The following is a 24,979-nucleotide window of genomic DNA, read 5'->3' as shown; positions in this document are numbered from 1 at the left end:
GCTGCAAAGATTTACATAAATCATCTCATAACTATATACCGTCCATCTTACCTTAAACGACATCGTATGCCAAGACGCCTAGCGATTTTATATTACAATTTTACTAAAAACTAGAGTACATAAGGCTTAAAAGCTTCACTATATATAACTTCCAAGTTCCATCTTAAGTTTGGGCGTGCGCTGTCTTCCATTACACATCAGTCAGGCCTCAAACTCTGCATAGAGCAGACGTGTCGGTGTCAGCATCATAACTTAGTATCACGAAGTGTGTAGTGAAGTGTTTAGTGTCCTTGTGTGTGTTCCCGGATAAGGGAAAGTGATGACCTTGGTATTTAACAGGTAACTGTGTATTTTTAATTAAAGCCGTCTTTTTGCTTTACTAATGAATAAAGGTGGTTATTTATTTTAGAATATTTATAGTTTACATATTAACATATTCTTTTGGCGATTGAAGTATACTTAAATTATAATTTTACTGCTATACATTTTTTGTAATGGAGTAATTGATCAATTTGATCTGGGATTTCAAAAAAATATTCTAATGTATTTAAAATAATTTAACAGTTATTTATCTTATTGATATTGTCGATTATTTAAGGTGTTTATATGATTTTATGCTTTTATTTGAGTTTTTGGTGTCAAGGAATAATTAGAGTATGAGAAAAGTTTTTTTTTGTATTATTATGTTTTATTCGACTTGAACTTTGCACATCACATTATTGAGGGAGATAAAGATTATTTAGTTCCGTGAGAACACTTTAGATAAAACTTCTGAACTATAATCGCCTGAGACACTTAAACCTTAAGCCCCTAAGTATCTCAATCGACTTTGAACATGAAAAGAATTTTCTTTGAATGACCAAATAAAAGGGTCGCCGCTTCGGCTGTTGAGTTCAATTACCGATACTTTCCTATTATATATATTTAGGCTTAATGGGGTGGAAAATTGGCATATTTCTGTATATATTGGTTATAATTGGTTTGTAAGTCTACTTAAAGAGAAAAGAGTTTGCTAATTATTGCTTTATTAAATTAATGTAAGAATCAAATAGTATGTTTTAGTTTTATTAAGTGTATTGCGAGCCAAATATCCAGATTTAGTTAATGTTTAAATAGACACATCGTAAAGTAAACACAGGAAACACGTAATCTAGATTAGGGCGTGGATGGCGTGCACTCATGTACACAAATGCTGCATTAATATAGCAATACAGTCAAAATCTGTTATAACGACACCGGAGGGACTACGCATTTATGGTCGTTAAAACCGATAGTCATAACAGCGGATGACGTTGTTATTAAGTACCTAATGGGATAGAATTCAGCCCGGACCTTTGATTATGGTCAATATAACCGGTATGTTGTTCTAAACGATGTCGTCGTAAACGGTTTTGACTGTATTTCATAAATAATATCAACAATCAAAAAACTTGGCTACTATCAACTCGATGTGATTGCCTCTCGTTGGCTTTTGATTTATGATACTTTGAGTTTTGTAATTAAACAAATAAGTTCGAACTTAGATCCCTTAAAGATATATTAAGAAAAAATAGTAATAGAAGCGTGCCTAATACTTTTATAATAATAACGTCGGTATCAAACTAAAAAATTTTGTTGTCCCATTCACAACTCAAAAAATAATATCGAATACTTTTAACGCAGCCGTAGACAAGTTTTGCGATAAAATTATACCTAAACAAACTTTAATCATTGTTATCGTTCTAAGTTCATCTGTTGAATAGTTTTAGTTGAGTTTCTAGTATCAAACTTTCTGTTCCACGCTCGAACCAAACTAAATATTCTTATTTTCCTTTCGCATTTGAGCCTTTATGTTTACTTTGCGTGAGCGATAATTGGCGTACTTAGATGTAATTATCACGATCATATTTTCATACAATTCTAGATTGTTTTCTGATACTATAATTCTATAGTATTAAATACGGTGTTTATGACCTATGTATCCAGAATCCTGGTTAAGCGTAGGGTGCTAAATGTGCAGGAATAATGCATATCTGGTATGGTTGAATACACTTCTGGTTCTGGTATGGTTGAACTCCCAAGCGAATTTAGAGAATTATCACTAAATAAATTCAAAGCCCTCGTTAAACGAAAATTAATCAATAAAGCTTTTTATAAATTTGAGGAATACTTAAATGATCCTAATCCTTGGGATTTATTTGCTCCAGTTCAAACAATTTGTATGACTCATGACTTGGCGATTAAAAAGAGTGGCGGAAAGTTTCTTGGCAGTTCTTCTTACCCGCTCTACGTCCTTGACTTGGGAATTGGTAGTAAATGTAAATTTACAATTAATTTAACTTCTTTCTGACAATTCATAAGTGTACTTGTTTACCTACATTAAATTAAAAATCAAGGTTAAGGAGGGACCTAGCTATTACTCGGTACCTATAAGAAATCCTTAGTACATACTGATGATATGTTGTTGGGCTGCGATAGCCGACTAACGATGCTAGGCATGTGAAACGGCGACTACTGCTGGCTGCGCCGCGGGCTTACACTCACTTGCTCAGAGATTCACCACTTCCGCATGCATTGCGCACACTTCAGTTTTCATAACCAATTGGAGTATAAATAATATAATATATAGCTATGGTGCAAAAGGCCGGCAACGCACTGGCGAGCTTTCTGAAAATGAGAACGTTCATTTTTTTTTTTATAGAACGGGGGGCAAACGGGCAGGAGGCTCACCTGATGTTAAGTGATACCGCCGCCCATGGACACTCTCAATGCCAGAGGGCTCATTCTTCATGGGCGACGGTATCACTTATATGTAGATGAACCTCCTGCTACATAAAAAAAAAAAAAAGTTATAAGTTTATAGTGGTTTTATTCTGTATTAACTTGATTGTTGCCGAATTCTAGGTATTCCGTCTATCTTGATAGGTTTAATGGAAAAGTTAGTCTGGCTACACCTTTATAATAAAAGCAAGTATAAACCCCCCTTTAAAATTAAAAAAATATAACAACTTAAAAATTAATCATGAAAATATAAATTTAATATTTTATTAACTTACTAGCGGACCCGACAGACGTTGTCCTGTCTTAACTATGAATATTGATTTCAAATTGGTATAATGAATTAAAAAATATTTCAGAAACAAAGCGTTTATTTTTCTAATGCTTTATGTTATACAACATTCTTTATTTGTTTTTCTGGCTCGCATATTATTATATTATCAATATAATAACTCCGATCGAAGCACGCATTCTGTCAATGTTTTGTTATGTCAAACGCCATAAGGTTACACCAAAAAGTTCGAATTGTATGGTGGTTAAGTATTCATGAATTTTCTAATTTTCCGCGCATTTTTTTTCTTTTTTTCTTTTATAAGAACCTTCTCCTGACAATTACAAACACAACAAAAAACAAAATCAGACAAATCGGTCAAGCCGTTTTCATGTGATGTCGTGACAACGGAAAACGGGTTTCATTTTTATATTAACTTATATGGTTTTATAATGTAAGTTTAAAGGCATGCGTTACACCAGTCGAAGTTTACAACTCTAGATTAATGAAACCAGGCATTTTATTTGTTTGTGATTGACCAATACAAACTCAAAACCAAACATGCTACACGATCTGTTATTTCGTTTGACTTGCTTTGTTTAATCATTGTATTAAACCCAGAATATTGTAGGAAAATGTGATCAATTATTTGACGATAAAGTACCAATCTCAGATGTATGCTAATAGGCAAATAGGTGATCAGCTTCTGCCTATCTGCCGTCTATTTTTGGATCTAAGGCATTCATTTTTTTATATTTTTCCTTTACCGTACGAGCGAAGGTTAATAGCACAGATAATCCATTAGTACATAGCCCTGAATCGAATGTAAAAGTAAAAAAATCATTTAATCATATAGGTAACATAATTTACACTTATGACTCGTCAGTAAAGAAATATATAATAATGCTTCTAATTTTACATTTACTGCCAGTTCTCAAATCAAGGGCGTAGAACAGGAGAGAAGAACTGGCAATAAACTCTCCGCCACTCTTTTTAATCGCCATTTTTTTTACACAATTCATGACCTTATGATAAAGACTCACACGCCTGACCACTGATGTTTTTACCAATACCAATAAGGAAATTAACGCATTTAATTACTCGGCAAAAACAAACCAATTTTCTCATCCAAACATCAATTTTACTCGCGCATAAAATGAAAGGAAAACGTCCATGTTTTCTGACTCATTTTCCATTCTCTTTCATTGGCACGTGTAGCCCTAGAGCTAATTGTTTGAAGTCCAATTTAATTTTCACAAATACAACGCCGTAAATTTTTAAAGAAAGTTGACTGTACTCTCAAAATACGTTATGTCGCGTAAATAAGGAAAAAAAGGTCGCAGAAATTAAAAAAAATTGTATGTTTTTGTTTTGTGTGCTTTAATTAGATTACTGGCATATCCAGGTCACTTCCTATAAAACAGACAGTATTTATATATATCATACAAAACCTCGTAATAATGGTATGCAAAGTAATTGTCACTTAGAGAAGAGAAAATGCTATTTTTCTCTGGCTCTTATACTAAAAGGTTCTTTAGCAAACACGATTGACGTGCAAAGTACTTAACATTTATTTTATGAGCAAACCTTGTGATTTGATTTAAAACGAATTAATTCAATTTATGCTAAACACTTTTTCGTTTTGTTTAAACACCTTAAAATTCTTTCTTTTTTAACATAAGAGCGTCTTATTGGAATTATATTCGCCTTTGGCGTCTTTTATATTAAAATCAGAACCGTTTTTTACTTAACATAATTAATGTTAAACTCGCATTATGTAAGTAAAAATGTTTTAAGAACAGAGTGACTTCAATTATAGGTCTACCAGAATCTGATGGCAAAAAAAAAATTTAAAAATTAGCGATTTACATATGGCAATAAAAGAAAAATTTCATCTGTCAACTGAAATTTCGAGGAATTGTTTTTGGTTTGGCTTCAAATTTCCTTTAAAAAGTGATGAAAATGTCGAAGAAAACTCTTCGATCGCAAGCAAGACATATTGTTTTCAATGTTTATCAAAGAATACTTGGTCAACAAGATGCAGAACATACACAATCATCGATATTGAGCCATGTGCAAGCGTTGACTGGTTAGTAGGAATGACACGTCTTGATAGTTTGGTTTATGGGATTTTTCGTGTGTATTATATTATGTACTTATACTAAACTTTGGTTTATTTCAGGGGTTTCTTATACTACAAATAAACTTGGATAGTTTTGATTTAGAATTGATCAGAAACAAGATAAATGAGTTATACACTGTTTATTTCTCTCAAATAGGGATCGATGAATGGCGAAAATCTTGTGAACATGTTATAAAAATTGAAAATCAGTTCATAGAACAAGATCGGTTAATTGAGATGCAGGAGGAAAGGTTTATTATAAATACTTCGTTGAAGACTTTTTTATGGATGTGCAGTATTTGGAACCATTTTCAAGTTCTTAATTAATTAATAAACTCATGAACAGAGTAATTGGAGTTTTCATCTAAATTTCAAACCCCACATTGGATAAATTTTTATATTTGCATGTATCACACACAGAATCAGCCGCTATAAGGAAAAAAAAGTATTAAAACGTTTTACTCCAATTTCCCCAGTATTGCTAGCGTCAATTTCTTTTTTCCCTTTTTGCCATCAGATCCTGGTAGACCTATAGGTACTTACGTAGGTAGAAATAAAATTGCTTCCATTTTTGAATTTGAAACCAATGCGATCATAAATATTTCTATAAAGCTATCACCAAACAGTGTAGTAATTTTTGCAACGTATGACGCTCATCAAAAAAACATTATGCTCCGGGTGCTCACAGATTATGCTCGACTCTAATGTAGCTTATACAGGCTCAATATTGTCTATGTAAATTTCAAAGTGACATTCGATTTTCAGAGACAAAGAGTGAGTAATGAGATAAATATTTTACAGTAAATGTTTAATAGAAAGTAGTACATATCCAATTCAATATTTTATTTTTAAATAAGCTTAAGTAAAGTGGAACTTGTTGTTTGAAGGGTATTTTGGTTTTTTGAATCCTAACTACTATCACTTACTAGGTTAGTAGCAAGTTTGTATATCTGTTTAGGAGAACTATAGGGCTAATAAAACGCCTTAATTAATAATTAAGTGTTTTGTCAGTTTTATTTATATGCAACTTTTTTCCTAGAATAACATCACATCACAAAAGAGAGTGGCTAATAAATAATATTATGTTGACTTAATTTTCTACAATACAAGTGGATAGCTTAAACTAAGGCAATGTTCATTAACAGTCTTAGTGTTCTATGTATAATATTTTGACACTATGTTCGTGTGTGCGAGATACCGCACTTGCACTTATATTAACTACACTAGGTTTATTAAGTTAAAAGGTTTAGTTCTCTATAGGTTGCTTGTTCCAGTTGTATCGAATGTTAACATATTTCAGATATATAGCTTATCTACACTAATTGGGAAAATATTTTCATTATTGAATTATTTAATTGTCATGAAACCGTAATAGATTCATACAAACTGTATCTGAAACGATTACACGTAATGTGGCGAGGGGCTAATGTCTAACGACAGCATGGCAATTTGAATAACGGCTGTGTTTATGTTAAACGTTAATGTTACAGCTAATAGGACGGTTATTGTGTGATAAAAGTTATTAGCATCATTTTATTTTCCAGTTTGAAAAGTAAGCGCTTATTCGTAGTTTCACTTTATTAAATATATTATTTAATGAATATAACGAAATTGTTAAAAAACTTAAACAATTTTTTTTTCTACAACCTAAAATTGGTATTCGCCTCAGATTGCATCGCTTTGATGATTTTTATTACACAGACAAGTAGGTGGTCAGCCTTCTGTCTGACAAATAATGTTATATGAGCACATAGACAGAAAGTCCATTGGTGCACAGCCAGAAAACGAACCTACGACCTTAATGAGAGTCGCACTTTGAAGCCACTAGGCCAACACTGCCAATGCCGCTTTATAAATACAATAGTAAAAGGTTTATTTGAACAAAGTTTGATCTAATTTGACTTGGGAATAGGCGTTATTTATATAAACCTGCACACAATTGATATTTAAACTACAATTCATATTTGTACACCAAACCCTGTTTATAAGTTTTATAAAAGAAAATATAAAAAAAATTCTATATACTACTACAAATATCTCAAATCTCTCTCTCTTTTGAAGTAAACTTTGGTTAAAATTCAACAGAGATTTTGTTTGGCAACCCACGTACCACATAAAATGTACATCCAACAGAGTAATGCTTTCAAATAGCTGTGAGACCCGTTAGTGCATTTAAAGACCTGGATAGCATGTTTATTGTGTGCACCGAGTACTCATTGTGTGTTGCACTCTTACCCGGATTGTTATACATACAGATTATCGCTACACATAACGAGTTTTATAAATCTATACTAACATTATAAATGGAAAAAAAATTGTACTTTTATACGTTTGTAATAATAATTTATAAAACTACTGGACCGATATCAAAAACGCCAAAGCTGTAACGATTAAATGCACAGACGCATGAAGCCCGAACAGGCCACTTCTCTATTAAAGAGTTTAAAGAATTATAAAGAGTTACGATTCGCCAACATTGATTTTTATTACAATTTCTCGCGGGCAAAGAATTTGCTCATTTCTACTTTTATACATGTAAATAATATATATATATATATAAAAATTCATTCATACTTAAAGGAACATTAATTTAAGTGTTGATTCATGTCGAATTTATTAATAAATGAATAATAAACAGTGTATTTACCCCAAAACATTTAACCGAAAACAAGTAATATTATGACGTAGCAGGAAGATGTAAAAGGTTTCAAATTACATTTTCTATTAGTATCTAAAGAGAAATAATTTATTTAATGAAGATGATAATATCAAAAAGGTACATTGAAAAAGACAATTTATTTGAAAGATACAGATGATCCTAGGTTATTTCCGGTTAGAAATGAATTGAATTATCAACTCCGTAAAGGTTTTGTTCCCGGCTTATTGTTTCTAAAAGTACAATAAGAGAAATGTAACACATGTTTGTGGAGCTAAAAGCTCTTGCATAGCAAAATAAATGCGTAGCATATGGTAAGTAATTATATACGTTGTTAGTGCTACGAAATTGCTACAAACTTTGCGTATGTGTAGCATGTGCTACAAGTGCTTGAAGCACTAGTAGTTATTTTATAGACATAGACAATTTTACTGTTTTATAAGTACATAGCTTCTATTTGCTAACGTCGGCGTAGATTTTATAAATTTGGAAAGATTTTTTTGTGATGATTTGATCAAATATTTCGAGTCAATTAACATGAAATTGTTAGCACTAATACGCCATCGATATACGGAATATATGTAGATGTGTAATGGTCGAAAAACTTAAAAATTCTAAAGTTTCTGTGTTCTAGAGTGTTGTTATCTAAAGAAGAAACTCCAAGAAACTCCTATCTAAAGAAGAAATTCTTATAGTGTACAATAATTACTTAAAACTAAAGGGCCCTCTAATTACGGGCAACGATCATTTGTAACTTAATGACTAGCTAAAAAGCCAGTGGCACTACAACCCTTTGTCTTGGCCTTAGATTTCTTTATCATTTTCAAGGTTAATGTGGTTGTTTGTTCCTAGAATACCCGACACACGCCGTCGACTTTTTGGGTCTAAGCCCGGTTTCCTCACGATGTTTACACCCATAAACTCAAAGGAAGGGACAAATAGAATACAACAACATATATAGAAACAAAGGCCAGGGTTCAAACCTAAGACATCAGTGATGAGAGTTGCACGCTCAAGCCACGAGGCCAATACTGCTAGCAAAATAATATAAAAATGTCATAAAGATTATCGTCAGAATTTCATGTATCATAATGTCGTTGGCACAAGTGTAACGGGCTTCAAAAGGGATGGAAGTTGAACGGCGAGTTTTATTCACAAAGTTTACAATCCTCTGGGATTATACCATAGCTTAACTTTGTTCCAAGTTAACGATCAAATTTGTTAGTTTCTAGTATTTGTCCGCTATGACTTTTGATCTTATAGTAAGAACGATATTGAGTGATTGAATAAAACTAAAGTTTGGTTCAGTTCTTTGTTAATACAGTATGCAGATATTTCCTTCCATTTTAATTAGTAGTAATATAAAAAAGCGTGGGTTCCTCGATAGACGAAAAATATGGCACAGAGCGCCCCACGCTTTTTCACAATAATACCAGTATTTTTTGTTCATTACCATTTTCAGCCTAAATTAGGAATTATTTTTCACTTTTTAGTTTGATGTGCTTTAAAAGCGTGTTTTATAGTTTTTTTAAACTATATTTATTTTCCACTTTTTAGTCCTAGCAGCAATACGTGTTGTCTCAATTTAATCGTATTGCTTTGTGGACTTAAAAAAAATGTCATTGATTTTTCGAGATTAACCTATGAAATTATTATATTGTCGCTGATTCTTTATAAGTGTACAAAGTTTGAATTAAATCTGTCCGTTTAAAGTGGGTCAAAATCGAAGGAGTCGATTACATACATACAAGTGAAGCTAATATAAAGCGTGTATAAATTAGGAAGAAACCACAGTTGTTAAGGCAAATGGCATATGACAGAACAAATAAAACCGTTATTTCTGAGCTAGAATAAGGATAACTTTGATGATACTTGTCTTATATCAAAAGACTACTCACAGCTAACAACAGAGATAACTCTGTTCTAGCCTTGGGGTCGAACAACAAGAACCTGCATAAATAGGAACAATTATTTTGAAGATCCAACAGTGCAAATTGGATACCTAGAATAAATATTCATGTCAGGTATTAGTTAGCGAATCAAAATCCTTAAGTCTCATGCATTCCGATAACATTTGCACAGATTCAAATTGTTTGAAAATAGCAACAACTGGAACGATTGTACGTTAAAATATTCATATATTCTGAATACATATTTGTTCTCCTAAGTTATAATTAACACATAATATAAATTGTTAGCGTACTAAAGTACTATGCAGATACAAAGTTCATTTTCATCGTAATTGTTTTATGACGCTATCTCAAACTTTAATTTAGAAATACTTGAAGGCAATTGTTTAACAAGACTTAACATAAACAAAAAGCAAAACTTTCTACAGTAAAGTTTGTATTGTAAGCGAATAGAAATTTTCTCTTACGTGTATTTTATTTTAATTAGTATATTCTTGACTGTTATGTAAGAGATATTGTTATGTATACAATGGAATGCAGAGAAAAGAATCTAACGGTTTTAGCTTACCTTTGTTTTCAGACAATATATCTTTATCTCAATCTAATGTGATTCTGTATATGGAACGGTGGATTTTTATCTTTATTTAAACTTTATTTTAGAACTGTTCAAAGTAAGAGTGTACTCCTCCCTTAAAGGCCGGCTACGTACCCTCTAAAAATGGGTGTCTATGGGCTGCGATGACTGCCCTTTTGGGCGTCCCATTTCTATAAAAAAATAAAAATTTGTGCGTGTACTAGGTGTACACACGTAAGAAGTGAAACTTCTTTATGACTTCAAAAAGCAACATGGCGCGTAACCGAAAAACGTGACGATTTGCTACAAAATTTCTCCCATACGTCGATAAAGAACTTTCATTCCAACGCCGATAAAGAAGTTTGACTTCAAAAAGCAACATGGCGCGTAACCGAAAAATGTTACACTAAATTTTTTTCCAACCCCGATAAAGAAGTTTCACTTCAATAATTTACGTCGGAAACAATTTCAGTTGTATTCAAAGCTTTCTTTAATGTGTTTTGGATTTTTCTTTAAGCTACAAACAGGTAATTAAAAAGAACAATAAGACATGTTGTTTATTTATTTATTTCACCAGACCATATATAATGCATTTTGTATGGTATAGAAACAAGGTACAATAATAATATACGTGACAATAAATTTTACATAAAATATTGAAAATACAATAATTTTAATTTTTACGACTAACTTTTTATTTAATAATACTTTTTCATTTAATAATCGCTCAACAACGCTTTTTATTAAATTAATACATACACAACTAAATTGATTATAATATTATGTAGGAAATAGCGAATAGAGTATTGCGATTCCTGACCCGTAACATATTAAATCCTTATAGTATATAGGAAGCAATACATAAAATACACAATTCAAAACTTTTTTCAACATAACAAATTTTATAATGTATCCAAGGTTGAACATTGTCAATTAATTCAAACTCCTATATTGTACAAATTTACTTTACCAACCGTCACTTAACCAATTTCAGTAACTTTGACACTTGCTGAGTACATAAGATTGTGTCTGGAATAGTTAGTGTGACGTAATCCACTTAATAGTTATGTGTGATATTTAATTAAATTATGAATTTTGGGTTCTATCAATTTACATTATAAAGCCTTCTACGCTGTCGTACCAAGTTTGGCAGTATCGGAGAAGCCGCAAATAATAATTATTATAGGTTTTATAAAGTAGCTTGCTGCTGATTGTACTTGAATGGAGGTCGTGGGTTTCATTCCCGTTGAAACAATAACGTTCAGTCAATGAGTTCTGGCGCTCACCTATTTGCCTTAAAATATTATGAATTAAGCAGCATATACCGCGAGCAAGAACATGACAATGGTACATATTAGGAATGTTAAACAACATAATATATCAAATGTATAAAAAAATATGATTTCTTAATATTCATCTAACATTATTTATCGATAAAAAAAAATCCAACATAATTATGTTTGATTCGATTATAATCTTTCCTCTCTCAAAAGTCTTTTATTCTCAATTATCTCTTAAACCAAGAGCTCAAGAATTGGGCTCTTAGATAGAAATATTGGGAGACGTAATCCAAAATATGAAAAGGTATTCGTTTTTGTTAAGGAGGTCCTCCATAATATTGTGCCAATAAAATCGAAGATTATTTCTTGCACGTATTGTTGGTGGCGTATAATGCCGGTATTTGGGTATACCTTTGATAAGCTTAGATACTTCTAAAGAGAATAAAATGCATTATATATTTGGGTATATTTCTTTTGTATTGTTTTAAGATGGTCGTGATACACAGATATTAACTCCATATAATCTAAATAATTACATTAAGTCTCAATGGTTATATCAAAAAGATATATTTTTAAAGAACCCATTCTAGAAATATATATTTTGATTTGATATCAAATATAAAGTACCTTTTTAAAACTTTTAAATAAATCACATTTGGTAAAATATGTGAGGAAAGATGACACATTGTATACCGTTATCAAATGAAATGTACAATTTATCTAAGCCGTTTCATGTTGACCATTTACCAGTTTATTCATAAGAGTTATCGAAAATTAAAAATGCTGTAATTAACCTACTATAATATTATAGAACCTCATTTGTATAGGAACGAAATAGCTCGCCAAGCGGATACCGTGAGACTAATAGTACTACGTGTTCAAGGCACAATGATTGAAAAATTGCTTTCCACCATATTAATCATTAAACATTCACTGGGTTTATGGATTATTCTTACAGCTACTATATCATTAATTTATCTTTTATTACAAGTATGAGTTTGCTTACGGATCTAGACCATGTATTCGTGTAGTAAATTTTATGAATCACGTAAAAACCTTATACATAAAAACAAAGTCAGTCTAATGTATTAGTTAAAGTATACATCTGACTCTTTTTTATCATATCATAAACATATTTGACAGAAAGAGACAAAATATTGCTTTATTTAAAATTGTTGAAAAATACTGACTTTGTATTACGAAAAGGTTTCAAAATAAATAAGCCTTATTATAAAACGTACCCTTTTACCATTTTTTACATCCGTAGGTCATTTTCTAAAAATAAAAAAATAAATCAGTGGCGCTACAACCTCTTTAGGTTTTGGCCCCAGACTTCTAAATCTGATTCATGATCATATTACAAATATGAATACAATGATACAAATACAAATGTAAAAAAAAGGTTACTACTTGGCTGAAGACGTTGAGCTATGATGAAACAGAGGATCTAATAACTGTCATTCTGTAACACACCCACTCCCCCACACATATACACACACCCACGCACGCATACACACACTTAGAGAGAGAGAGAGACACATACACACACACACAAACACACACCAAATTTATTTTTAAGACTCCGTTTGCAATGTTTTCTTTAGCACTTAATACTTATTTTCTTCTATTGTAACCTTTGACAATGACATGATTGTACGCGTTCCGGTCCGGTGGTGGAGAGGCTGGTTATCTGTCACTCAGGTCTCCTGTTACAGAGACCAGTCTCTCACATACACTTCCTAATGTTATAATCTTAGTTTAATCATAAAAACCTTATGTATGTGAGAGAAGAAAATAAAGATTATTATTATTATTATTATTATTATATTTATATCTAATAGGCAAGTTCGTGATCAGCATCCAGTGCCTGACACACGCCGTCGACTTTTTGGGTCTAACACATGTCGGTTTCCTCACGATGTTTTCCTTCACCGTTCGAGCAAATGTTAAATGCGCACATAGAAAGAAAGTCCATTGGTGCACAGCCGGGGATCGAACCTACAACCTCAGGTATGGGAGTCGCACGCTGAAGCCACTAGACCAACACTGCTTATATCATTTTCTAATCTAGGCTAATTATAAATAAGTCTTTGTTTTATAATTTAAAGACATTGAAACTTATCGATACAAAATCGAGATTGGTTTCGTTATAGAAATGAATTCTCCGAATGAGGTTTCATGTTACATTTCAGTTATGGATATGCTTGACAGTAATATCCTCGTAACTTTTAATGAGCAGCGATTCCAAGCTATCTTACCATAATGGATCAAAACTCCTAACTGCACTACATATATTTGTTCCAAACTTGGACTATATCAACACTATTCTAATTTGTTTGGTTATTCAATCATTACTGTATAACTATAGTCTGTAGTTGGTGGCTTGTGATAGGAGCTTATGTGTTTCTGTCACAATTTGAGAGCGATAAACGAAACCTACTTTATTTAAAACAGTTACGAGAGTAATGTAAGAATACGGGAATAATTCCATAATGTTTTCTTTTTACATTCGCTTCGTGGAAAAAGAAAACCATGGTCAGTTATGAAATTAGAGTTCCAATTATTGCAAATTATAAAACAAAATCGTAGAAATCCCTTAGTATAAATGATACTAAAAGATTTTCCACCTTTTGTTTCATAACTAATTTATCTTCTATTTTTATCCAACATCAAGTATCGCGAGGAAGGAGGTTTTCAATTAGACGAATTTTTTGAAGTTTACTTAGGTCTAAAAATAAAAACTATTCCAAATTTTCATAAAAGCTAATTTTGGTCATGATAAAGCAAAATAGTCTTGATTAATTACGTATAATGTTTGGTTAGTGTTTGTTTAATGTAATTACTCATTTTGACAAGAGCTGTTTACTCGTAGAAGGTTGCTTTATCAACTTTTTCAGTAATTTTATATTTTTTTAATATAAACTTTAGTTAACGCGAATAAATCACAATTAAATGCAACTTCTTACCGCGTCGAGTAACCTATCTAATGTTATAATTTCGTATAATATATATATAATAAAAAATGTGTGCGTGTACTAGGTGTACACACGTAAGAAGTGAAACTTCTTTATGACCTTATTTTTCGAAAAATGATCTACTGCAACTTTACAGAAATTGGTTAAATAAAGTTAAATTAGATAAAGTTTAAAAAAGGCTTTTATCATCATAGACATGAATACAAATACAATTATTTCATTTTACCTTATTTCTAGTAAGATTATTACAGAATTTCATTAATTGTAATTATTACTATCATTGTTATCGTTATTATATATTTTTGTTATTAATGCCTTTTAATCTCGTCGGATCAACCGTGGTAGGGACAAGAAAAAGATGGCGCGTAACCGAAAAATGTGACGGTAATTTTTCCAACGCCGATAAAGAAGTTTGACTTCAAAAAGCAACATGGCGCGTAACCGAAAAAGTGACGATTTGCTACAAAATTTCACCCATACGTCGATAAAGAAGTTTCACTTCAAAAAGATGGCGCGTAACGGAAAAATGTGACGCGTAACGAAAAAATGTTACACCAAATTTTTTTATTTTAAACTAAATATCGTATGGGTGTGTTGGCCTAGTGGCTTCCACGTGTGACTCTCATCCCCGAGGTCGTAGGTTCGATCCCCGGCACCAACGGAGTTTCTTTCTATGTTTGCATAAGCATCCTGAGGAAACTGGCATGTCTCAAATACAAAAATCGACGACATGTGTCAGACAGAAACATCTACTTGGGTACTACATATAGGGTAGCAGCGCCACTGAATTATTATTATTAACTATCAATGTTTAAATTTATCTGCGGTTCTTTAAATAAACTATTCCTTTAATACTAAAATCCCTTTATGTTTACCCTTGATGGGTTTTTTGTTATCTATCCATAATATATTTTTGACTTCTAATTGAATGAACTAAACATTTCAAGCCATACTATATGCAAAAGCATAGTAAAGTAGCTACGAAGCTACATAAATTTATCTCTATTGTTAAGAGGCACTTAATTTGATTTAAGAAACTGTTAAATCGGGGTAAAGTTGCTCGTACAAATTATGATGTAGCCCGAAATGACCAGTCATTGACTGATGAAACGGCCGGCTTTGTAAGTAAAGAAAGTGACACACAAGTATCTACTAAATAGATAATAATAACAGTAAGAATCTTAACCTTATCCAATTACATAAAATATAGTTTTTGAAAGTTTTTTATTTAATAAAATCAAATCAAAATTCATAAGTTAGCTATATATCCTTATGAACGTCAATATTAAATTAGGAAGGTAAAATTAAAGAATAAATTTACATTACTTATGTTTCCAAGTCTAGGATGAGAGCGGGCGAGAAGAACTGGCAAGAAATATTCCGTTAATGGCCAATTTCTTGTTTTACAAGAAAATTTTCAGTAACTGCTACCATTACATGCTCCGCTAGACATAAAAACGTTGAGCCGAAATGTATAAAAGTAAAAATAATAATAACTAACACTTAGCATCAGCAACGCGAAACGCACTTACATTATATTGTATACAAAGATTTTTTATTAAAGGTTTATATGAACCGCAATATAGGCAAAATCTTCTAACTTTTCTTCTTTAAAAGCTTTTTATCTGATTAACTTAAGAGTGAATAAAACATTTTATAGCAATTATGATAAGAGATCTTTTTTACTAATGCACTATTTTCTATAATATTCTATATAATCTACTTGGGTACTTGATAAATTCATATTCTTGCGTATACATCTTTGTAGAAGTTGATGTTTCATCATGTGGTAGACATGTCATTGGTAATACAAATTTCATTAAATTTATCTCTTAAAGTTTATAGTTTAAGCGATTTTTTTTGCTGAGAGTTGAAGGATAATGTAAATATTTGTTTAAGCCCTTATTTCAGATGTTCTGAATATGAAAGACAATATATTGGTTACGCAAAGTTATATCAACTTTATGAAGTCAATACCCTTAGTAACAGGATATTATTATTAAGTTATCAATTGATTTCCTTATTGAGTTTTGTAGGATAGGATTAAATTTACTATTTTTGTTCAGAAGTATATAACTTAAGACGTTGGAATTTAACTAAGTCATAACGCATATTTCGTCACATTAAACTAGCTATATTGATAAAGGGTTTAAAGCTATATTTGCCCAGTGTGTCGCAAGCATTTAACCCCTCACTAAAAGGGCCGGTAGTTACTCGAAGTACCACCGCAGGCGGCGCCACTTTAGCGATTATTAATCGGCAAATGGCGCATACATTCGCCAACTTTGCCCATTTATTATTCATACTCTTAAGAAATGTGTTAAAACCTCCATTATATGGTCTACGTTAAACGAATTTTATGATATAATTTTGACTTTAAATTTTAAGGAGAACATTCTGATCTTTTCTCCCAGTGTACTATGGGATAATGAAGTATCTTCTAATAAACTTATATCTGTGGATACATATCTTATGTATCTGTAATATTTATTTTAAGGAATTAAAGGTGAGCCTAGTATACACGGCTTGTTTCGTCCAATCGAGCCTAGATGCGGGTTAGTAGCCTGCCCTGCGATTCTGTAACTCACTTTTCGAACTCACACAGCGGCTTTCGCATCGGCGGTCGCTCTCAAATCAGTCGTGAAGCAGTCATTTTATGATTTGGCATTCTGAAAAGGTGGGAGCTTGTAGTTTATTGTTTATTAGAATGCCAAATCATAAAATGACTGCTTCACGACTGATTTGAGAGCGACCGCCGATGCCAAAACCGCTGTGTGAGTTCGAAAAGTGAGTTACAGAATCGCAGGGCAGTAATAAAATCTAAATATAGGAAAACAATAAACCACAGCGGTCTAAATTAGGTTCGTAAATTGCACGTATAATAGCGTTATGAAATTATCTGTCCCACTAATTATCCTGGCACATATTTGTTCACTGGACCGTTCAATTCCGATAAATATATTGTTCGCGAATTCAATTGATTAACGGCGGGATTTGATTGGAAGTTGATTAAAATATCAAATCCAATATCGCATGATTAGAGTAATATATATCCCAGCTTTAATAGATTAGCTTTCGTGAAATATTTGGTATTTAAAGTTTAACCAACTGCCAAGACCAGACATTATGTATATTGTTTTGATACACACGTAAGGAAGGATATAGAGGCAAAAAGAACACCTAATATAAAAGTGTAATAATATTAATAATTCTAAATTCAATTAAGGAATTTAAATTTAGAACCTTTTAAAACTTTATTTATCACAAATACTACGCATCTTAATTTTATATTAATTAACTTTTATAAATCCTTTAAAACACAAAAGTATTATTATTATTCGGATATACCAGTAAATAATAAATATTTTACATAAAAAACATCCTTTTAATACTGGCAAAAATGGAATTCTTCCATTATTCAAGCCTTTTATTTAAAGGACCTCCTTAAACAAAATTGGACCGATCCTTTGAACTTTAATTATAACCTCCGCGTTTTATTTTTTGAATTTTTGTATTATTTTGGTGACTTTTAAGTCCAAAATTTAACAGAAAGATGACAAAGAATTTAATTAAAGGAAATGTGGCTTTGAACTTTTTTTTAAATACTCGCTCGTATTTCAGGAATTTTGTGCACAAATAATTTCCAATCGGGGCAAGAATTAAAAGTATTATTTGCTTTTTTTATCAATTTGGTTAAATCTTTTTACGTCAAATTCGTGTCAGTCCAAAAAATTCTGATCTTGAGGTGAATGAGGAGATGCATAACCAGGCTTTGATCTTGATCGAAGACATATGCTACCTCATCAAAAAATTTTATATATCAGAAAGTGCTTTAACATGCAGTATAGCAATATTGGCGCTAGAGAGAAGAGGCCTAATGTGTAAAACTGCCATTCTTCTTTCGCAATGGCAAGCAATAAAGCATTTTTGTATTTGCAAAAAAAGTTGTATTAATGTTATCACCTTAATGGAATCCTAAAATAAGTTTAACTAAAGTAACAACGATATTATTAGACTGTATAGCGGAACGAAGTTAGCCGGGTCAGCTAGTCATAAATATTTAAACTGTCCTAGGCTTGAGTAAAGTTTTGAAAGGGTCTACCCTCTGACGCTTGTTCAATACCTCAGTTGAATCTCTTCTTCTTCTTATAGTGCCATCTCCTTGCGAAGGTTGGCGATCATCATGGCTATTTTAATTTTGGATGCCGCGCTTCTAAACAATGACTTGGTGCTTGGTGCTTTGTGCTTGGTGCGTTGAATCTCTCCCTGTGTCATATTGTGTGTGATCTTCAATTATAATTGACCTTGAAATTAAAAACAAAAAGTGATTGTTCAAAAAAGCCGTTTCCATAAAACCTCATTTGAAAATTCATTTTTGGCCAACTTCCTTTGTGTATAAAAGTTAAATTCAGCAAAGTGGTTTCGTCTCCATTCAAGCTGAAACTTGGGCATTGTTTCAGGTTCATACAATGGCATACGTAATTACTCCTACTATGAGACTTGCTCGCATATCACCTTTTGTTTGGTATCCCGGACAGGATGTAGCGTATTGGCAGAGATTTTATAAAATTCAAAAAAAAGAATAGGCAATAACAAAGGATTTTAGTGCGTTTAATTTTAACAATGATTCAAGTTCTTAAAAACCATTGTGTTACTATGCAGTTACTTAAATGTTATGTTTCTGTAGGTATTTTAATAATTTACTTTGTTATATACGTTTTAAAGTCACTCTACTATACCGTTGACAAAGAAATATAGAGTTCACGTCATGAAATATTTGGATGAAAAAGATTACAATGCTTCTAGTATTCTATAAATACCCCTTTGTACCCCTTTTTTAATCTCGTGGAAAATTAGATTATATGTATATACTGAGAGCCGTTTCTAATTGACAGATCATGGTATTATCTACATATTTTGTTTTTTTTAATAATAACTAAACTGTAATTGTTTTTGTTGAAATTGAAACTATGTATTTAAATTTTGTAGAGAAGTGTTGGCCTAGTGGCTTCAGCGTGTGACTTCCCTGAGGTCGTAGGTTCGATCCATGGCTGTGCACCAATGGACTTTCTTTCTATGTGCACATTTAACATTCGCTCGAACGGTGAAGGAAAACATCGCGAGGAAACAGACATGTTTTAAATCCAAAAAGTCGATGGCTTGTGTTTGGCACAGGAGGCTGATCACCTACTTGCCTAATACATTGAAAAATAATTATGAAACAGATTCAGTAATCTGAGGCCCAGACCTAAAGCCACAGATTTTTTTTTAATTTATTTAGAACTTTTATTTATTTATAGTATTTGTCACTTATGAGTTGTGGCAAACGAACTGCCCTCATTTGCTTATCTCTGCGTCATAGTACAATTGCTGACATTTCAACATGCGTCCCACTAGCTTCCCTTGTCTATGCTGACAGTCCACTTGCAGCTAGCCTCGTTTACTAGGTGATCACGATTTACTAAAGAGTGACACCTAAACCTCACTATACTAGTAAATGAAAGAAAAACCTATGTAAATGGTACATAAAGTCAAAATAGTTCAAAACGTTTCGAAAATTATTATCTCGTCATACAAAAGCTTGTCAAACGTTACAGTTTGACGTATCTGGAAGGTGACATTGTGTAATCTCAAGACGATATAATTGTGGAACGTTTAATTTCATTATTTTCGCCCAATATTAGGTTTCAGCAGTGAAAGTATTATAAGTCTAGTGTAACCACAGCTCGTGATAAATGTTTAAGGACGAAATAATAAAAAAATAAACATATTTTCTTAAAGAAGTTTCATGAAATAGTCTTAATTTCATTAATATTAGCTCTCAATTTAATATCGCTTAGCTTGGCTTTAATAGTAATTTGATTTGGGTTCAAAGGAATATTTCACAAATGTCTTGGATAACTTACGTTGCCAAATGTTAAGTATATACTTCAAAGTTAAGGAAGCTTTTAAGCTTAATAGTATCAAATTTGAAAGTCCCTAAAGAATTTCGTTTAGGAATGTATATAAAATACATGACATGCGCCAGTTTATAAGAATGAAATCAAAAGACTTTGCTTTAATATTTAAATTGTTTTAATGGCAGGTATAACGCGTACATATTTGAACGAGGATTACGGAAATAACATTTAGTTGTGATGGAAATTATAATTTTTCCCTTCTGTGTATTCTTTTTATATTACTTAATCCCCCAAATCTGCGACCCAGAAAATATCAAAGGCTTCTTGTTTCGGATTTCTGTTTGTTTGTGAATTGGATAAAATTCTATAAAATTATAATTACGGTCTAAATAGGTTTCCTTGTTTATTTTATTTTTAATTTCTAATATGGTGAAGAATAAAATGGCCACTCTAAAAATCATGTTTAGTAAATTTTTGTGTTAAGAAATAATTTATTTAACTCGAATATAGTATACTTCATTGTTTCTAACGAACTTTCTGGACTTTTACATAGCATATATAAATTTCTTTGATATTAATTCTACTACGTCTTGTTCTTAATTAAGTGTATTGGTTTGTTATTTTTAACCCACTGAAATATTGATGTGAATTTCGTTCTTGTTGATTTTTCTACACAATATTTTTATTGGTCGTTATTTTATGGTTAGCTTATGAATTATTAATTTTGTTATTTGTGAAAAACATTTATGATTTTTTAGTTTTAAACTTATATTTTCAGATGATTTCAGTTTATGGCGTGGATTGATATGGTTTTAAAACTACTGTAGGTACTACTGTGAGGTCATGTATGGAAAATTAATATTAATTGTTCTATTGTTACCATTGTTATAATAACACTAGTTTTATTTGCAAGTTTATTAAATGATAAAAGAAAAAAGTTACACTAATATATCCATTTTTTTTCCTCTTATATATAATCTAGACAGAAATTATAAAAGACTGTTTTACAGATTTTATAGCAAAAAAGTTACATACAATATTAGGAATTTACTATCGTATGTTACAACATTCAACATACTTACATTAGAAAATATACTAATTTGTACAAAAATACATTAAGCTAGCTTACAAATTAATTGTGTAGTACACTAGTAAAAAATGTACAACAATAGACAAGACAATATAATGGACAAAACAATAATTAGAGATTTTTTAAATTGCAGAGATGTGATGGTATTTAAAAAAAATTATGATCTTTATGATGCGCAAACAGATACGTACCGCCTAGAATGCGGCCATAAAGTGAAAAACCACTATTTTGATTATTAACGTGCATTTCAACTTCAGCTAGCACAAATACATTCCTAATATACTAACTGAACACTTGCTCTGTTTCTTTAATGATTGTATATTAAAGTAGACGAGCCTTCTGTGTATGATACGTGTCTAAGACATGACGATTACGTGTCTAAGACATTCTGATGTCCTGACGATATTTGCCCATGTTCATACTAAAAATATTGGTGCACTTGTACGCACGTCTATCAAAGACACTCAAGCCATCTTGGCGGACACTGCTGCTATTATTAAATACCACTCATTAGTAAATTAATAAATATTTATGTTAGAACTACATTACTTAACAAACGCTTAATTCTACTACAATCATTCTAATTACCATTTGATACAAACGTGTAAATGTAAGCGTGTACACCATTAGTCTGTACTAACAACTGTCATTTTAGTGACGTTTAATTGATGGCAGTAGTTCTCGTACAATTTTCCGAGGCCATTAATTTGTCGTAAAGTGGATCTAATTTCTGATAATTGTATTGAATTTGTTCAGTCAATATTGACAACGTGTGGTCAACCAAAGTAACGAAGACAAGTATAGCAGAGCGCGCACGTAGAAATCAGAACTATAAAAATTAGAGATACATTTTAGTCCAGTGATAACTGATTGAAACTGAAAAGTGAATAATTTGCGATATAAAATAGCATATGTTTGATTGATTATGTTGAAGTAGGAAACCATTAAATATTAAGCGTTCACAAAAACTCCATACAAAACATAATGAATGGTTGGTTGGTTGAGAATCGCTTTAATTTGTGCAAAGTCAGGAAAAACTAACAGCTTAACAAGTAAAGCGATGAGTCAGCACCGCCTGCTCAGTCTCCTTGCTAATCTTGCCGACATGTCTTAATTTATTACTTTTCTTTGTGAAGGTTTTATAATATTAACTTATTTTTTGCACTCCATAAAGACTACAATATAAGTTATTTCATGCCTACCAAGTTTTAACATCAGACATTGATTAGTTTATTCAATTTGTTTCATCGAAAGTTGCGATTGCGATAGCATTTGTTTTGGTATTCGATTCGATTTTGTTCTGGATTCGACATTTTTCGAAAAATCCCTATTCCACAGCCAAATCAATCGCAATGTCATAATCATTTAAGTGCATAGAAAAATCTTCAGTATAATTTATTGGCTATTGAATGTGTACGATTAAGCTCGAATATTTTGATTTAACTAGTCTATAGTTAAATTTATAAACATGGCACAAACGTGCAAACAATTCAAGAATATGAATTAATTATCTATTCAAATCATATTCGATTGATTGAGCATTCGATAATAATCTCTTAACTATTATAACTTTATTTTAATAAATTGATTTGTACTTACGTAAGCAAACGTATTTAATGTTTTTTTTTAATAAATAGAGATATTAAATATGAATCGAGCTAATCGAAAAAGTATAGTACTGAAGTATAACTTCAATACAAACTGGGGTAATTCAGTCTTTCTTAGATTCTTTTCTTCTTTTAACAAAAACATTTCGTACACGAAAATACGGATATAACAAACAGCGTCCGCCTACGAACGTATCAAAGGTTAAACCTATTTGTGACCGATTTGATTATTATATTCTGAGCCAGCCTTTAAATGTATAATACCTTTGATTCTTTGATTAACCGAAATGAATCGCCCAAAATGTTTTCTTAATCCTAGTTTGTTTCTTTAAAAAAATTAAAACCATTAAAAAAAATGGCTATTGCGGCTTTTTCGTAATTTTATATAATTCATTCTTTGTTCTTCCTCTCCCGAAATGGAAAACCTAAAAAAATCCTCCTTACTGGTTATTCAACAACGCGATTTACTTTAATCCTTTCTTAACTAACCATTCTGGCTTTGATTTTGCGTTGTTTATTCAATTTTATCATCAATAAATAATGTGAGTTTCTGCTAAATTATGATTATGTCACGGTATGCCGTGCGTGCAGCGTGGTGACGCCAGCACCTTTATTTCACTCTTGTATAAATATAAAATTAAAACTGATTCAGTTATAAATTATTAATATTTAAAAATACCGTCTCTTATAGAACCGTACATTTTCGGAAATGCTAATAAAAGTGACAAAACACAATGTTACTTTGTGTAATTGATTGGAGCCAATAATTGATAAGTCGCATCACCTGTTTGAAATTAGATTACGCGTCTGTAACATGCGAACATTATATCGCTCCATTGAATTTAGATCAAACACACTTTACGCACAGTCATTGAGAGATAATTTGGTTATCTTTAAGCTGGGTTTACACTTGAATACTAGCTTAAAGTATATGCTAAAATAAGCAGGTATATCGAGTGGACAGATTTCTTCTTTACAAATCGTTTAGCATTCATAGTAAACAACTATACGAAACTACGTTATTATTAAATAATCGCAAGAGAATCGTTATTACCCGAGCCAACGTACGTATTCGGATCTGTTAGTCTGATAACTTTTATTTTTACACGCTTTATATTAGCTTCACCTGTATGTATGTATGTATGTAACCGACTCCTTCGGACTCGATTTTGACCCACTTTTAACGGACAGATTTAAGTCAAACTTTGCGCATCTGTCAAAGATCAATGACAATGCAATAATCCGAAAAAAAAAATGAAAAAAAAAATAAAAAAAATTTAACTAAAAAATAAAAAATAAATAATAGTTAAAAAAAACTAAAAAACACGCTTTTAAAGCACATCAAACTAAAAAGTGAAAAATAATTCCTAATTTAGGCTGAAAATGGTAATGAACAAAAAATACTGGTATTATTGTGAAAAAGCGTGGGTTGCTCGATAGACGAAAAATATGGCACAGAGCGCCCCACGCTTTTTCACAATAATACCAGTATTTTTTTTTTACAATAATACAAGTAGTTAGTCAACTTGACATATACCATAAACTTATATACATATATGTTTTTTTACTATGTTTTCTTTCACCGTACGAGGAGGAGTGCATACGAAACTCGTGCATAGAAGTAATCCATTGGTTGGGAATTTGTATAATTTTAAGAAATAATTAGTATTATTCATAGTTAAAATTTATACATTAAACCATCTCGACCTTTCGCGTGCTTGACAGCAATTGTTGTCACGGATAAAGTAGTTGCTTTGAAGTGTGAGAGGTGATGTATTTTCTATTATATATATGTTACAGTTAACACTAGTTTTTAGTTAAAACTCGTTTTCCCTAG

The 24,979-nt window shown here is 31.5% G+C and overlaps 1 protein-coding gene across 2 annotated transcripts in view; it reads left to right on the top strand.

Moving 5' to 3' along the window:
- The first annotated feature begins 212 nt into the window (after window positions 1-212).
- LOC125050582 overlaps window positions 213-24,979 on the top strand; it is a 75,764-nt gene continuing 50,997 nt past the window's right edge. For both annotated transcript variants that reach the window (XM_047650513.1, XM_047650512.1), the window contains exon 1: window positions 213-339. The gene's annotated coding sequence lies outside the window, so the exon portion shown is untranslated. The remainder of the gene's footprint in view (window positions 340-24,979) is intronic.

This window comes from Pieris napi, chromosome 6 (assembly GCF_905475465.1).
Source record: "Pieris napi chromosome 6, ilPieNapi1.2, whole genome shotgun sequence".
In the NCBI taxonomy this organism is placed as follows: domain Eukaryota; kingdom Metazoa; phylum Arthropoda; class Insecta; order Lepidoptera; family Pieridae; genus Pieris; species Pieris napi.
Note: the sequence above shows the minus strand (reverse complement) of the source record. Positions and strands in the feature narration are given on the sequence as shown.